General features: G+C 38.9%; 1 long non-coding RNA gene across 1 annotated transcript in view; it reads right to left on the reverse strand.

The window, feature by feature from the left end:
* Positions 1-14222: 14222 nt before the first annotated feature.
* The window catches only part of LOC116085375, an 18209-nt gene continuing 15430 nt past the window's right edge, over positions 14223-17001 (reverse strand). Inside the window, exon 2 of the long non-coding RNA XR_004116518.1 lies at positions 14223-14673. This is a non-coding gene — a long non-coding RNA (uncharacterized LOC116085375). The remainder of the gene's footprint in view (positions 14674-17001) is intronic.

Genomic DNA, 17001 nt, shown 5'->3' on the forward strand with positions numbered 1-17001 from the left:
AGTGAGTACATACCATGCATGTCCTTTTGGAACTGAGTTACCTCACTCAGGATGATATTTTCTAGCTCCATCCATTTGCCTGAAAAACTCAGGATGTACTTGTTCTTAGTAACAGAGTAGTATTCCATTGTATAAATGAACCAAGTTTTCTGTATCCATTCTTCTGTAATGGGACATTGTTTATTTCCAGCTTCTGACTATCACAAATAAGGCCATTATGAACATAGTGGAACACGTGACCCCGTGGCATAGTGGGGCATCTTTTGGGTATATTCCCAAGAGTTGTATAGCTGGGTCTTCAGATAGGTCTATTTTGGATTTTCTATGGATCATCCAGATTGATTCCAGAGTGGTTGTACCAGTTTGCAATCCCACCAGCAATGGAGGAGTGTTTCTCTTTCGCCACATCCTCTCCAACATGTGTTTTCACTTGAGGTTTTGATCTTAGCCATTCTGATTTGTGTAAGGTGGAATCTCAGGGTTGTTTTGATTTGCATTTCTCTGTTCACTAAGTACTTTGAACATTTCTTTAGGTGTTTCTCAGACATTCTAGATTCCTCTGTTGTGAATTCTCAATTTTGTTCTATACCCCATTTTTGATTGGGTTGTTTGGTTTTTTGGAAGTTAGCTTCTTGAGTTCTTTATATATTTTGGATATTAGCCCTCTATCAGATGTGGGGTTAGTGAAGATTTTTTTCCCAATCTGTAGGTTGCCAATTTGTCCTATTGACTATGTCCTTTGCCTTACAGAAGCTTTCCAATTTCATGAGGTCCCATTTATCAATTCGTGATGTTAGAGTGTGAGACATTTGAGTTTTGTTTAGGAAATTTCCACCTGTGCCAATGAGTTCAAGGCTCTTTCCTACTTTCTCTTCTATTAGATTCAGTGTATCTGGTTTTATGTTGAGGTCCTTGATCCACTTGTACTTGAGCTTTGTGAAAGGTAACAAATATAGGTCTACACACTAGCATTTTTGAAAGAATAATTCTTTTTGTAAAGTTATGCAATAAGCCAAATGAGAAAATGCTTTAAGCGGGCACATTTAGAAGTTGTAAACATTTTAGACAGGAAATGTAGCTCAATGGTAATGTAGCTCAATGGTAATGTAGCTCAATGGTAATGTAGCTCAATGGTAATGTAGCTCAATGGTAATGTAGCTCAATGGTAATGTAGCTCAATGGTAATGTAGCTCAATGGTAATGTAGCTCAATGGTAATGTAGCTCAATGGTAATGTAGCTCAATGGTAATGTAGCTCAGTGGTAATGTAGCTCAATGGTAATGTAGCTCAGTGGTAATGTAGCTCAATGGTAATGTAGCTCAGTGGTAATGTAGCTCAGTGGTAATGTAGCTCAGTGGTAATGTAGCTCAATGGTAATGTAGCTCAATGGTAATGTAGCTCAGTGGTAATGTAGCTCAGTGGTAATGTCCATGTGGCCTTCGAATCACACTGTTTGTTCTAGAAACTTTTTGAAGATGGATTTACTTTCACATATTTCAGGTTAGAGTAAGAAATCCTAAAATGGAATGTTTTTAGCAGTGAGATTTGGTGGGAAGTACTTGGGGTATTGCAACTGTTTTTATGGAAAATATCTCTCCCAATTCCCACAATAGATGGCTATTCCATTGTTGGAGTAATCCTATATCCTAGCACTGAATCTTTTATACCATGAGGCACTACCTGCTATGATACTGTTGGAAAATCCTTAAAAAAACTAAGCAGATGTTGGTACCCATGCTCTTAGATCACTGAGACTGTGGTTTCAATAAACACTTTTCTCCCATTCTCTTCTCTAGTTTTGTCCTTGCAGTTCTTTCAGACAGGAACAATTTTGGGTCAGAGCTTTTAACTTTGGGATGACAACCCCATCACTCCACTTGCTGTCCTGTCCTTTCACTGGAGGTGGACTCTGCAAGTTCCCCCTCCCCACCGTAGGGCATTTTGTCCAATAAACACTTTCTTAAATATTACTCAGCTGCTAGTATTCCACTACAGCTGAGATAGTGTCTGTGTTCCAGACACTTTTGTTCAGTTAGGGTTCTCTCCCTGTGTGTTCCTTCTAATGCCATCCCTAGCACAAATGTGTCTTATGTCATTTTGATGTTTCCCTATGACAGTAAGTCAAATGCTCTCTCATAAGTCATGTATCTTGACACTTCATTTTATTAAAGCAAACAAGATTAGTGTTTAGCAATTCTTTTTATTTGCATGATACTACAGAATTTCAGATTTTCTTTTGCAATAGTTGTTACAGACAGAAGTATAAGTAATGTTGGGACTGCTTTGATGACTATTCTCTAACTGTACAGTGACTTTTTTGCTTGGCTTATTAAACAGCAAGGAATAAATTAAATAAATTTAATTTTCCTTTAGAAATGCCGCCCTAATGTTCAGCATTTGAAAGCTGAAGCACACAGCTTATTTCACCTCTTTCTTTTTTCTTTCAGTCCTGGGAAGAAGATGTACATGTCTTTTTTTCTTTTTTGCCAAGTCTTAAAACATGTCTACCAGCTTAGTGAAGACCTATCTTGTATCATCTGAGGAAGAATCCATTATCCACAAAGCAGCAGCCTTGAGCTGTAGTCAGAACTGTTCACCACAACAGTAGGTGCAAAGGACCCCATAGAGTCATGTCTGTAGATATCAAAGTGTTTTCAAAAACTTCTCCAATTGACATATCTGTTTTTAAAATATTTACAGTATGCTTTACTTCTTGTTACATGAACTAATAATTGTCATTTTCACATTCATGCCAATTAAAATTTTTATGTAGCATAAATATAAACAATTTGGTATTGATTACAAATATGTTAGCCTGTGAAGATTTTTTTAAAATATTTTTTACCAGTGTTGTTCTATCGAGAAATAGTTTAAACTATTTTCTAAATACAACCTACTGAAATACAGGCTAACCCATTTCACCTCAATGCCAGCCATCATTATTTAAGACAGAAATGATACACACTGTTTTCTTGCACAGCATTCATTCCGTCAAATAATTGATCCACTCCCACGTTCCTATTTCTCTTTCTGTAAATGATTCAGCGAGCTGGGCACTGCCACCTTTGAACAGTTGGTGGCTCCCATGCATTGCAGCTGTCTCAGTTTTGCAATGAAGTAGGATGGCTCTCTTTTATCCATTCAAAATGCATCTGAAAACACAGATGCAAATATGGTACATTTTACCAGACTGAAATGTTTATCACACATCAATTTAAAAGAAGTTTTCAACTCTTCCAACTTCAGATTATATGACAGAGTGTGAGATTCTGTTAGTAATTCACTAAGGTAACGGAAAGATCTCAAACATTCTAACAGAGATACAATGCCAGCCACACTTTCAGTAAGCATTTCTTAGGAGTCGTGTTAAAAAGAATAAAGAGAAATGAGTGACCCACACTAACATTCTATTTTAATAATTTCAACCAGTTGGTGCTCTCTCTTTCTCTGTGAATGTGTCTGTGTTTCTGGGTGTCTGTCTGTGTCTCTCCCTCTCCTCTTTCTCCCTCTTTAAATGTTCCCCTCTCCTTTATCTTCAACATTCCATATATATTTGTGTTTAAAGCACACCTCACATTGGACTGGGGGCATTACAGGAGGTTAGTCAATAGTACCCATGAACTCTGACCTCAAACAGTGAAAGGCAATCCTTTTACTCGGATTATATGGAATCTATGGTTTATTGGCAGAAAGTCACATTGATAAATGAAGCCTTGTGCTTTTCTTCCTGAATTTGGAGTCCTTTCATACAGAGAAGTAATCCAGAACTTAGTTAACAATTTGATAAGATTGACATATGTAGCTTAGCTAGCAGCATCTTAATATTGTTGTCTTGGCAATATTAGAACTTGCATTATTAAAGAGCTCTTGGATCACTCCAGAGTCTAGAGTATTAGTATTTCTGACACACAGACATTTTTCCTTTAACCTTTGACTTCCAGTTCAGATGCTCCTTCTCCCTGTGTCCATATTTAGCTCTTGTGTTCTTTTGTTTGGTGTAAAGTCTGCTAGCCTCAGTGTTCACCCTCTCCTTGGGCAGCTATTATGTGGGTTTAAAAAGCCTAGTCCCAGAGGCAGACTGAGTTTGTTTGAGGCTTGGCTCTACCAGTTATTCATCCTGTGAGCTTGTGCATCATGTAACATCTGGAAACACTGTAAATTATGATACACAGGTAATGGGTTATAGTGGAAATGAACATGGCCAAGGTAGGAGCTGGTGAAGAGACGACCCGAGTTCTGTCTCAGTTCTCGCACTGTCTGTCAGCCACTAAAGATCCAATGAAGAGGCACTGGCATAGATGAGGCATTACACATACATAATATGTACATACATACATACACATACAAGTATATGTACACATATGTATGTATAGCTTTGGTAATGCTAGATAGATACTATAGGGTAAATAAAATACCCACCACCTCGTACATGTTTTTCTTCAGTGAGTAGATACAGAAAATGCACCAGAATTCCCTCTTTTCACTTTTAGAATACTTGACTCAATAACTGACTTATGCTAGACCTTTCCTGATTTACTTTGTTTCAGAATGAGGTATACTGCTGAAAAGTGCTTTTTTTTTTTTCATGTTCACACCAAACATTAGTGTGAACACTGAGGCTAACAGACTTTACACCAAATAAAAGAACACATGAGCTAAATATGGACCACTTAATAGCATACTCTGGGCCAGACTTTCTCCAAGTGGAGTAGGAGTTTCTGAATACTTCACACAGGAGGTGCTCCGGAAGGGCAGAGACCAAGGCTCACAGCTGTAAAAACTACAGCTTCACAGACAATGCACGATTATCTCCGCCTCCCTGTGCCAATTATTGTTTATTATATAGCATCCAGCCAAGCAACCAACCAAACACCTTTCAGAATGGAGCTGGTCCATACAGACTGCATCCCTACAGCATCTCTGCAGCATAGCTATGGACTACTCATGGTCACCCTTGTGATGCTGGAATAACAGGAAAATGAGGCCCTTAAAAAGTTGGAGTAGAGTCTTGGGTTTTGTTTGTGTTGCCTGGGCACAAGCTGAAGTTACCTGGGAAGACAGAGCCCCAGCTTGGACTTGCCTCTGTAGGCTTCTGTGGGCAGGTCTGTTGGGGGCATTTTCTCTATTGATGATGTATGTGGAGGGTCCAGTCCACCATGTGCGTAGGGTGTGTATAAGAAAGCAAACTGCAAGTGGGATATGTTCTTCTAGCTGGGCTGGCCTCCACGGGAGAGAAAGCATCTAGCCTTGCAGAGATTTGTAGGGCCAGGGTGTGTGTGGAGGGGATATCCAGGGGGCCCCTACCGGCTCAGAAGAGAAGAGGGGAGGGACGGGGGAAGGACTGTGCGAGAGGGTAGCCAGGAGGAGGACAGTGAGTGGGGTGTGAAGTGAGTAAGTAAAGAAAAAATTAAATTGAAAAAAAAATGCAAACTGAGCATTTCACAAGGACCAAGCCAGTAAGTGGCAGTCCTCCATGGTCTCTGCATGACTTCCTGCCTCCTGGTTCCTGTGTTGTCTCTGCTCTGACTTCTCTCAATGATAGATGGTGTTATGAAGGAGTAAGATAAATAAACCCTTTGCTCTGGTTGCTTCTGGACAGTATGTTTTATTAAAGAGTTCCAGGATAGCCAGGGCTATACAGAGAAACCCTGTCTCAAAAAACCAAGAAAAATAAAAATAAAAATAAAAAACAAACCCACAAAAAGAGAATCAAGTTAAAGCAACAGGGAGTAAAGCTACAGGGAGAAAACTAGTTCTGCATTATGAGGGCATAAAACAATAACTATTAGAATTAAAATTTTCTGAAGCTAGTTTAGCAGGCTTATTATTTTCTTGGGTGTAAACTGGCTTTCATATTAAAAACAGAATCTGGAACATCTGGAAAAATAATCTCCACCATCTGTTATTGTCTAATAATCTGGAGATGAAAAAGAAATAAAAACCAAAGTCAGTAACAATTCTTAAAAAATATAGGAAAAAGAAAAATATTTAAATAATCATCAGTATTTGGGTTCCCAATGGATAATATTTATCATGTCATACCATACCTTCTAGGTATGCTTTTGGACAGTAAAATTTTGCAATAAATCGGGAACTATGTTATATCATGAAGGATATATAGAATAACAGAAGGTAAAGTTGTGTAATAATATGTTGTATTCCTGTTTTAGCTCTCTATTCAACTGAAATATTAACAAGTATATTATACTTCCACATTGAACATTGTGTAGACACCTGAGATATTTTAACTCATTTTTATCACATAGTTTGACCTCTTGTGTTTAAATACTCCATTGATTGAAAAGGCAGTATTCATGAGCAGCTTATAGAGACCTTTGCACACAGTGGAGTACAGGTAAGAGAAGATTGGATTCAGCTGCATAAAGGAAGATTCATGAAGTGGTAAAGCCCAGAACGTCTCTGAAGGGTGAACTGGTGAGCGGGCAGTCCCCCTTCTCCAGGGAGCTATATCCCACATGCACATACATACACACGCAAGTATGTACACTCAGACGTACACACACACACACACACACACACACACACACACACACACACATACACACACACACACACACACACACACACACACACACACACACACACGTGCCTCACACACTGGCTCTGGAAGCCACAGCTAGTCCACATCCTATTAGGTAGTATTTGTTGTCATCTTCACTAAATAGGTCAGGCTTCATGGTAGCTGTCATTTTTTTCAGTTTGAAGTATTTTTGAAACCCTACAATAAAAATTTATGTGCTTTTTCTGTGATTTCTAGATTCATTTGCTCTTACCATAGATGTCAGGCCCACAGCATATGTTCTTCCTTTCCTTCTTACATTCAGAACACATCACCTCACCCAAGAAAAGCACTCGGTGGGTTCTCCTTATCATACCCCAGTTGCTGTGTCTTTATTCTGAACTTGGAATCATTATTAAGTAAAATACATTTTGTGAACTCAGTACTCTGATTCAACAAATAGTGGATCTGATGACTAGCACAGTCGCCTTGTGACAGTTGGGCAGGTAAAGGATGTAGTATGATATGCTAGATAACAGAGTGATTCACAGCCTGGATGATAGGAGGGTTTATTACGCTTCTAGGCAGACATGTTTCGCTTTATGAATTCTTGATTTCTATACTGTTATGTACTTGAGGGTTTTGGACCATAGGTAATCTCAGGCTACTGAAGTCCAAGAAAGTGAAACCATAAAGAAGAGAGGCTGATGTGCAATGGGAGACACACACCCATATTGGGAAGTAGACATCACTGGCGCCATGAGTCAGTAAGGTGGCTGCTGGTCCGTCCACACTGTGCTGAGACAAGAGACATCTATTTCCTGATGATGAGCTGTAATCATTTGGATAGTAGATAGCTGTTTGAGTAGAATACATTTAGGGGTTTCCAGAGAAGTAGGGAGGTAGGCAGGCAGTAGTTTGAGATTAAGCTGACAAGTTATGAGTAGAAAACAAAGGGCAGGAACTGATGGAGACTAAAAGTGGTTTCTAGTTGTTTTGTTTTTCATTTTGTCACTGCTACTACACCATAGAGTTTCTTGTGTGAAACTTCGTGACCCGTAAGGCAGATGATTCTGTGAGCACATTCAAAGTTCATTTGACTCCCAAGTTCCTGTTTTTAGTAAAATCTGCTGATAAAACAGTCTTAACTCTCAAATTAATTCACATTTAGATAGATATTTTCACTACCATAGTTATCCTGCATTTTCAGGATTAACCAGAAAAGGAAATGGCAGTTGCAGTGTTACAATGACTTCTTTCTGAAGAAATTTTTAAATTATTACAATCAATATTTTGTCCACAGCATTAAATATTATGAATCTGAAATATATAATAGAGAACTCAATGGCCTGAGTTGACTCTTCACTTTATATTTTAGTAATAGTAAAGCAAACCAAAAGATGACCTTCTCAGTTTTCTAGATCTCTATATGATTTCTTGAGTTGTGTGTATGTATACATGCATGGTATTTGTATGTTTCCACTCTTGAGAACTTGCTGTAGTTTATATAACATATTATAAGCTTTAAATAAAACATTTGTTTTAAAGTTTTTTTCTAAGACAGGATTTCATGTAACTCGGGCTGAGCTGGACTTGTCTAGTAGCTGAGGATGCCTTTGAACCTCTGATAGTCCTGCCTTCACCTCCCAGAAGCTGAGGTGAGAGACATTTGCCATCACACTTGGTTTATGTGGTACGAGGATTGAACAAATGAACTCCTGTGAGCTAGGCAAGGGCTATTGCCAACTGAGCTATCTCCCTAGTCCTAAAACTTCCCGTTTATCAGAAAAGAAATAATATTCTGAATGAACCACATCCCCGCATGTAAATACTCTGAAGGTATGCAATGAACTCTTGTTTGACTCATTCCATGAACAAGGAGTGCACTTTATGAGAGGTGATAAATCAAGACATGTAAGCCATAACCCTCGGTCACGATGTGATAAATGGCACACAAGAAGATCAAATACATCTTAGGAAACGCAGAGGGGTCACGGCGTCTGTGAAGGTAGATGGGTAGAATTTAGACCCTGAGACTAAGGGTCTGAGATGAACATCTCTGGATAAGGCACAGAGATGAGAAAGGGAAACTATTTGGTTTCTATGAAGTGCCTGTAACACGCAGCAGTTGCTGTAGGGAAATTATTCAGTTAATAGTGTGCTTTAAGTCACAAGGACCTTAATCCACCACGAAAATCTGCAAAGAATCTTCTTGAATACTCAAACTAAAACAAAGAAAAAATAATGCCAAAAGACCCTTGTGCTGTAGGCTTGTAATCCTGGCCCTGCAGATCCTTGGGGCTAGCTAGCCAATTCAGCTACTCAGGAATTTTCAGGCCACTCAGAGACCCTGTCTTGAAATACATTGTAAATGGCTCTTGAAGAATGCACACACACAGACACACACAGACACACACAAACACACACAGACACACACCACAACCACCACCACCACCACCATACACACACACACACACACACACACACACACACACACACACACACACCACTACCATCACACAATAAAATAAAAACAGAGCAAACAGCAGAAATGTTTCTAATTTTGTGGGATGGAGGCTTAGCTCAGAAAGACCCCAAAATGGAAGTCTAGGCAATGGTATGTCATTGGCAGAATGAATGTGGTTAAGAATACAGGCAAAGTAGACAGATCTTTGTCCCTGATCTAGTTCTGCCAGTAACTAGCTCTGTGATCCTAAGTAAGGTACTTAACCTCTCTGTGCCTTGATTTCATGTGTGTAGTAGGGATTGTAATCATCTTGATATAGGCTATTATGTTGATATAATGAAGAAAATGTACATCAAACACTGCTAGAACGTGTGGACCACAAAGAGCATCCTAAGAAAGCCACTGCTGGGTTTGGGATTGTTGGTATGTAACATAAGATGACCGTACGTTTTTTTGCTGTATGTGTTTGCTTTATGTGCAAGAGTGATCATTCCTTACTGGCCCAAATCTTCAAGTCGAACTACCCACTGTCATTCCATGGCAGCCTGGACTTGCTTTTCGTTCCTGAAGCTGTCTATCTTGTACTATCTGCATATGTGGGACAGGAAGACTAAAAATTAATTATGCATATGATTATTTCAAATAAATCTTAATTAGAGAAAATAAGTGCCTCTGTTTTGAGCAATTAAGCCTTCTATGCTTTTTGTTTGTCGCAAGAATTTAAGCATCTATCTTTCTCTTCAATATTGCATATTTTCATAGCAGTCAGATAAATCATTTAGCTCAGATCCTCCATAAAGTCTAGAGGGTCTGAGTGTGGCATGGCTGGTTCAGAGTTACAAATGCCAAAACTGTAGGGAGATCTTGAAATCCTACTTTTATGCAGAGCTGTTACTTCTCCCTCATTATGACCTGACTTTTATCTAAGGTAATCTAGTAGAATTAAAAATGAATTGCTTTTTCTAAGCTGCTTAAAACAAAAAAACACTTTGAGGGGTGTTATGAGGATTCTCTGTTGTATAATAATGTAACAGGAAAACTATTTTACTTACAGAATTATGTAAATTAGCAAACAAACACGACCCCCCCCCCCAATGTCCAGAATGTTTGCCCTCTGGTCCTTTTGCTGTTCTAGCTAGTTATTTAGATTTATTGTTCACCATCCCACATTAGCTGTTCAGACTGGCTTTGTTTTGCTGCCTGTCTGCTTCCTACCCGACTCTGTCAGCCACGTGACCAGAGGACAGTGCAGGCTGAGGCCAGGGGAGTCTGTGCAGGGAACATTTGGAGCAGAAGAAACCTTAAGGGAGAAAAAAGATGGGGACTTCATCTGCACAACGTAGTATGCCTCCGCATCAGTACAACCTTACTGACAGGTTTCTGGGACTGCATTAAAGCACATTAATTAAGTTGGATATAAAAATTCATATTTAATAAAAATGTATTGAGCTACAAAATGTTCATCCTTAGGCTCCAATGAAATAGCGGAGAATCTCCAGGGCTGGAGGTGACGAGGTGCTAGCTGGAGTTGTAGTAGTTATTTTTTTGTTTCTTTTTTCTGATGTTAGGCGATGGAGAATTTCCTTGGAAGGACAGTGCGGGGTTTGATTTGTACTATTCCTTTCCAGATTACAAATATAAATTTGGAAGATATCTAAAACCATAATAAGAAAGTAATAAACATAAATCACTAGTTAGTATCGTTTCGTCTTTCCTTTCTCTATAGAAAGCTTAGTGCAGCAGCTTCTCTATGCCCTGCACATTCTTACTCAGCGACTTCCCATCCAACATTCTTGGAGAGGTTGTGAGCTTGTAAAGCATACATTTTATTGACTGCATTCCTTTCCATCATACTGTGGATGTGGGATGCAGACTGTTTCTGTAAATCCTATGAGTGTGTAACGGTCCTTCCCAGACACTCCCTCCCAATGTGCCCTCTCATCTCCAGGCCTTAGCATAAGACGTTTATGCCTCATGTTTAATTTTGTTTGGTTAGATTGTACTTTGCAATATTAAGGACTCATGTTAAGCACTAGCATAAGGAAAATAGCCTGCTTCTTCTACATCCTGCCTGGAAGCCATTGTCACTTTCTTTGTGTGTTCTGAACAGGGCAGACACATCCCTTTATAGTACTTACTTGTTTATGTGCTGCTCTAACCTTCTGAATTGTAAATTTTGAAGGCAACCCCTGTATATGATTCACCTCTTCATTTCTAGTTCTAAACTTGGAATGGAGCCTGGCTTGCTTGACATTCAAGTGAGTCATTGAGGTGATTCTGGATATCCTGGGGGTTGAGATGGAGGTCAGTGCTTAAATGGGAGCAGAGATAGCAGACATCTCTGACTTTATTTCACTAGCTCATGTCTATGAAACATCTGGGAAGTGAGGACAAGGGATATGGAATGCAGATAATATGTTTAGGATCATGGCTTGTAATGTAAAACTTATTTTTTATCCCCTAAGAGCAGGAAAAGCTAATCAAGGATTGTTAAAGCACAGTTTAAAGACATCTCCTTGCACTGTTGTAGAGGTTTCTTATTATCTCTTGTGCTTATATTTGGACTGAAGAGAGTAAAGCAGATGGTTGAAATATGCCTTTGTAGCTATTCTCTGAAGACTGTGATTTCCTCTTCATAAACAGCAAGAACGACCATTCTGTATTTACTTCTCATGGCCAATATGTCATGGACCCAGTGATCAATATTTTGACTTGCATAGCATGCATAATATTTGATAGCTATTTGTCCATGTGAATATAGTGACTTATAACTAAAACTGGGTAATGTGCATTTAAAAATTTCATTTTTAAAATGTATCTATTGAATGTAATGATTATTTGCTGAGATTGTTGTTTAAATTTTGTAATATTACTTACTCCATGGCTATTAGACTAGTAGTATGATTTAAAATTGGGAAGTTATTTACTTTCAATTTCTGAGAATTAAACAAAATACTTTCCATCTTAAAGTTATCATCAGCCAGCCTTCACAGATACATTCAAGCCACATGGGGGCAAATGTGTGGACTCGTTGTTGTGTTTTATAAAACAGCATAGTGTAATGCTACAGGAAGGAGCACCTCAGCTGGCCAAGCCATGGTGTTCCTCTCTGAGGAATCAGCTATGCAATAGTCCTAATATGAAGAAGGCTTATTGGTGGGATGGGAAGCACACCTGGAAAAGAGGTAGAGATGGAGAAAGGAGGGGGACAGAGAAGAACAAAAGGAGAGAAGAGAGAGGATGAGAGAAAGTGACCAGCTTGGGCTATGAGGGGAATGGAGAGAGGATGAGAGAGGGAGGAAGGGAAGGAGGGAGGTACAGAGAGAGAGAAAGAGGAGGGAGAGAAGAGGGAGAGATAGAGGCAAGGAGAGAAAAGGTGAGGAGAGGAGAGGAGAAGAGAGGAGAGAGGAGAAGAAAGAGAAGAGAAGAGAAGAGAAGAGAAGAGAAGAGAAGAGAAGAGAAGAGAAGAGAAGAGAAGAGAAGAAAGAGAAGAGAAGAGAAGAGAAGAGAAGAGAAGAGAAGAGAAGAAAGAGAAGAGAAGAGAAGAGAAGAGAAGAGAAGAGAAGAGAAGAGGAGAAGAGAAGAGAAGAGAAGAGGTAACTAGCATTTTCTTATTTACCTGGCTCCTGGCTCATACCAGGCAGGCAGAGATGCTAACTGTTCCTAGGTAATTGTTGGGCAAAGCCTAGAGGAATGGCTAACACTCATCTGCATTCATTTACTTTCTTTTATTTAAAGTAAAGAATGTTTCTAGTGTTATTTATTATTATTTTGTGTGTATTTATGTACAAAATGTGTATGGGTGAATGGAGGTCTGAGTCCAACCTTGTGGGGTTCGTTCTCTCCTACTTTTACATGACCTTCCAGGCTGTGTGGCAAGCTCCTTTGCCAGCCCATCTATTAATCCACTTTCCTTTCTGTTCTGGAACTCTCTCTTTAGACTAGGCTGCGCTTGAAACTCAGAGATCCACCTACCTCTGCCTCCTGAGTGCTGGAGTTAAAGGTGTGCATTTCCAATGTCTGCTGTATTAATTCACTTTCTATGGTGGAGGTATGTACCCTACTCTCCTAGGATCATTGTTAATCATTTCAAGGTGCTACATAAAATCTTTCCAGCATTCATTTAATAATTTACTAGAGGTATATGTGGGCTATTGTCTGTATTCTGGGGAAAGCTTAGGAGTTTTTTAAGAAAACAAAACATAATGTTATGATAACCTAAGTAACAATACATTATTAATCTGCTAGTCATAACTGACAAAATAATATGCTTGAGATGGAAGGTGATAATGTGAGACGCATGATGAGAAGTCTTGTTGGTGAGTTAGAACTGAGAGAGGGGAGGAAGGAATTTTAGTCCTAACTGTTGTTTAAAAGTAGAACTGGAAGTCGGGCGGGTGGTGGCACACAGCTTTAATCCCAGCACTTGGGAGGCAGAGGCAGGTGGATTTCTGAGTTCGAGGCCAGCCTGTTCCATAGAGTGAGTTCCAGGACAGCCAGGGCTACATAGAGAAACTCTGTCTTGAAACAAAACAAAACAAAACAAAACAAAAAACAAAAAACAAAAAAACCAAAAACAACAACAACAAAAAAGTAGAAGTGGCCAAGGTGTATTTTAGAGAAGATAAAATGAGAAAAGTGGGTTTACATCAAAATAATAAAAGTTCAGTAAATTTAAATGTTGAGCTTTTATAAGTCTTTTAAGAGAATTAGCATGAATCCCCAAAATGAAGAGTGAAGTTTTGCATTAGGCCCAGGAACTGACATTCCAAGAGTGGACAAATGTTGCTGACATCCATTGAGCTCCAGTGAAGAACTACAAGGAAACAGGCTAAGGTGTGACCAGGGCCTATTGCTACAACTTAGACCAGAGAAGGAATTAAGGTTCACAAACCTGTCTGGGGGCTGTTAGAGCTAACAGTTAATGAGAAACAGTGAGGAAGTCAGAATGGAAACAATGAATATAAAAGACAGATGGACAAAGTGTCAATCAAGCCATAGCTTATAGCACTCACCATTAGGAAAGGAGAGAGGGTAGAAAACATGCTAAGCTAGTAAGGATTCTGTCATTAATGAAAAGGAACAAAGCTCAGATTATGAGTATCAAATTAAGCAAATTAATCAACTGGCAAGAGGGTATGAACTAGAGTGTAAATATTGTAAAGTCTCCCTTATATAAACAGAGTTCATATACATATATAGTGATTAACATCAGTAATTCCAACACTTCAGAGGTTGAGTGACAGGGGTCTTTTCTTTTTTAAGTTTGAGATGATGGCAGGATATGACATTACAAAGCAGACAGGGTGGGTGAGAAGGCCGCTGTGAAGGAGAATATGTGTCAGTACTCAGTGCCGAGCTACAGGGAAGGCAAAAAGAGCAAGAAAGAGCCCAGCGGTTGTTCCCCTCTGTTGGGCAGAACCCTTGTAGCTTGACTTAGAAATGCATTCTGTCCGTGCAGGTGTCGAGCAGTCGGGCTCGCTTTGGAGTCGAATCCATCCCATCTCTCCCTCCTAGCTTCACACATCCGTCAGCAACCCTTGCCAATCCTGGGTTGTAGTGGAACCAGCCCGTCTCTGCCTTTGTCTTCATATCTTCCTCGCCGCTTCCTTATTCTTTCTTGTCACATGCTACAGCTTATCCTAAGTCCAAGCGATGCCAACTTGATGTCTTTAATACATGCCACCTGCAAAGACACAGTTTCCAAGATCATGACCTTTCGAGGTTCAAATTCAGTGGTGGATGTGATCCTGAGAGACAATATTCAACTCAGTAACATCCCAATTAACAATTTGTAGAAGAAGACCTGGAAAATTCAGGTGCATGAGAAAAGAGAAAACAGGCAAAACAGTAATGTGAGTCTGACCCCAAGAGCTTGGAGAACTTGAGCTCTCAAGAACGATGAAGAAAGGAAGAATTCCGGGAAACAGGCCCAGCAGACTCAAGAAACTGTAGGCCAGCGTCTTAAACTACTATTGATTATGGGCAATAGCAGAAGAGTCATGAGATTGTGCAAAGGATGGCAAGGAAAGGAGAGTCCTGAGAAGCTGGAAGGCACTGTAGAGCTCAGGTGAAGGGAAGGAGGCCCTCCTAGGGGCAGAGTCTTGGCAGTGTTTGTACAGTCTCTGGCACATCTCAGTGAGAGGGCTGCCTCTCTTCTCACAAAGTTTGGATCAAGAAGAGAATTCAAGAGTGGCCAGAGCAAGAGGTTTCTCTCTTTAGCTTAGCAGTGTGAACTGCTTGTACTTTTTCATATGCAAATATTAAAAAATACAGGCTGAATACTAATGTGCAAAGACACTTGTAAAGTAATATCACGTTTTTCATATGGTTAATAAGGCTGCTACATGGATCTTATTTATATATAGTAAAGATTAAACATATGATAACAAGAATCTTTACATGAGGCAATTAACGACCAATTATGACAATGGTAGATTGCAGTGAAAGCCTCTGGAAGAACTTCCTTTCCTTTAATCAGAGATAATTATCAATTATGAGGCTTAATCATTACTAGACTGTCGATGTGTTGCATTTTTAAAAGCTGCTGATAATTAATCTCCAGATATCGCTACAAGTGCTCATTATGTTTGGAGAGGAACCGAATGACTCTTCCCTTTACAACTGACTTTTAGTGTATAACCTTGAGCAAAATGAATGAATGAATAAATAAAAAATAAAAGACTGCTTTGTATCAACACTGAACTTAGATGATGTGCTCATTTTTTTTCTGTTATTCAAAGCAATTCATTTGACAACTGCATATATACTAGATAAAGTAAAGGAAATCTGTTACTTTTTAAAATCGTTTATTTATTTAGTAAGTTAGTGATTATACAGAGATCTGCCTGTCTCTGTCTTTAAGAGGAGAGAGTTTATCATCTTATTTATATTTAGGATGTTACTTATGGACTAGTGTCATATACTTTTTCCAGTGGGGACAAATAATGTCTATTTACTGAGTGAGCCTGTGAACCCCATAAGCAATGCCTGGGCATTGTATTTCTGCCTCATTGCCTGCAGTAATGAAAGCAGGTATCACAGTATTCTTTTTTTTTTTTTTTCATTGTAATAAGGCTGTATTTCAATGATCCTCACATCACCAAAGGACCTTACCTCCATCCTAGCTAAGCTGAGAGTTGCTAGTTCTGCTGCACCAAGAAATGAATTGTAAGCTTGATTTTTGGATACAGACTTCCTGCTATGGTCAAAGCTATTTGACTTAAGTGAGTGACTTCATTCTCAGCCCACAGAGAACAGGTTACATTCATTTAAGAAATGGTGTAGGTATTAAGATGGTCTATCCATAAAGTCATTCACCAACAGTTTCAATGAACAAAGGTTCTGCTTGGAGGGTGGCACAGACATTAAGTGAGGGTAAGAATTTGGTTCATTATATGTGATAATTTGGAAAAGCATTCATCTCAGAGAAAGAGTAACTTATAAAGTCCTCTTCTTCAAACTTGATACAAGAGTTACCAATGTCAAGCAAAGCATTCAGTCTTACTTTGTTGTTCTCTTACAAGCTACCTCCCTAGTTAATCGTCTATGTTTCTTTTGGATATATAAGTATTTTTGAAATATATAAGCTGGTCTGAAAACCATAGTATAGTGTAAAAACATGAAATAAACAATACTACTAATAGAGAGCTGAGATAGGAGCAGCAAGATTTCAAGACCCTTGTGTTGTACACAGCAAGACACTGTCACAAACAAACAGACAGTGTATATAGATTGTACAATATTGGACCTATTTCTCCAATTACCAAATTAGAGAGATCATTGGATGACAATCAAGAAATTTCCAATTCCTCATATTATTGGATTTCAATCGATTAGGATATGTTGGTCATATTAATTAATATATTTTCAAATTAATATATTAAGAAAAAGTAATTGTCACTTCCTGTCATTTTTGTTGTAAGAGGTATAATTAGGTTTGTGTAGATTTGTGGAAAGATTACCTTCTTGCTTCTTCTAGGGTGTAGTTTTGCTCCTTATGTTGATGTTTTCC

This window comes from Mastomys coucha, unplaced genomic scaffold (assembly GCF_008632895.1).
Source record: "Mastomys coucha isolate ucsf_1 unplaced genomic scaffold, UCSF_Mcou_1 pScaffold9, whole genome shotgun sequence".
Lineage (NCBI taxonomy): Eukaryota > Metazoa > Chordata > Mammalia > Rodentia > Muridae > Mastomys > Mastomys coucha.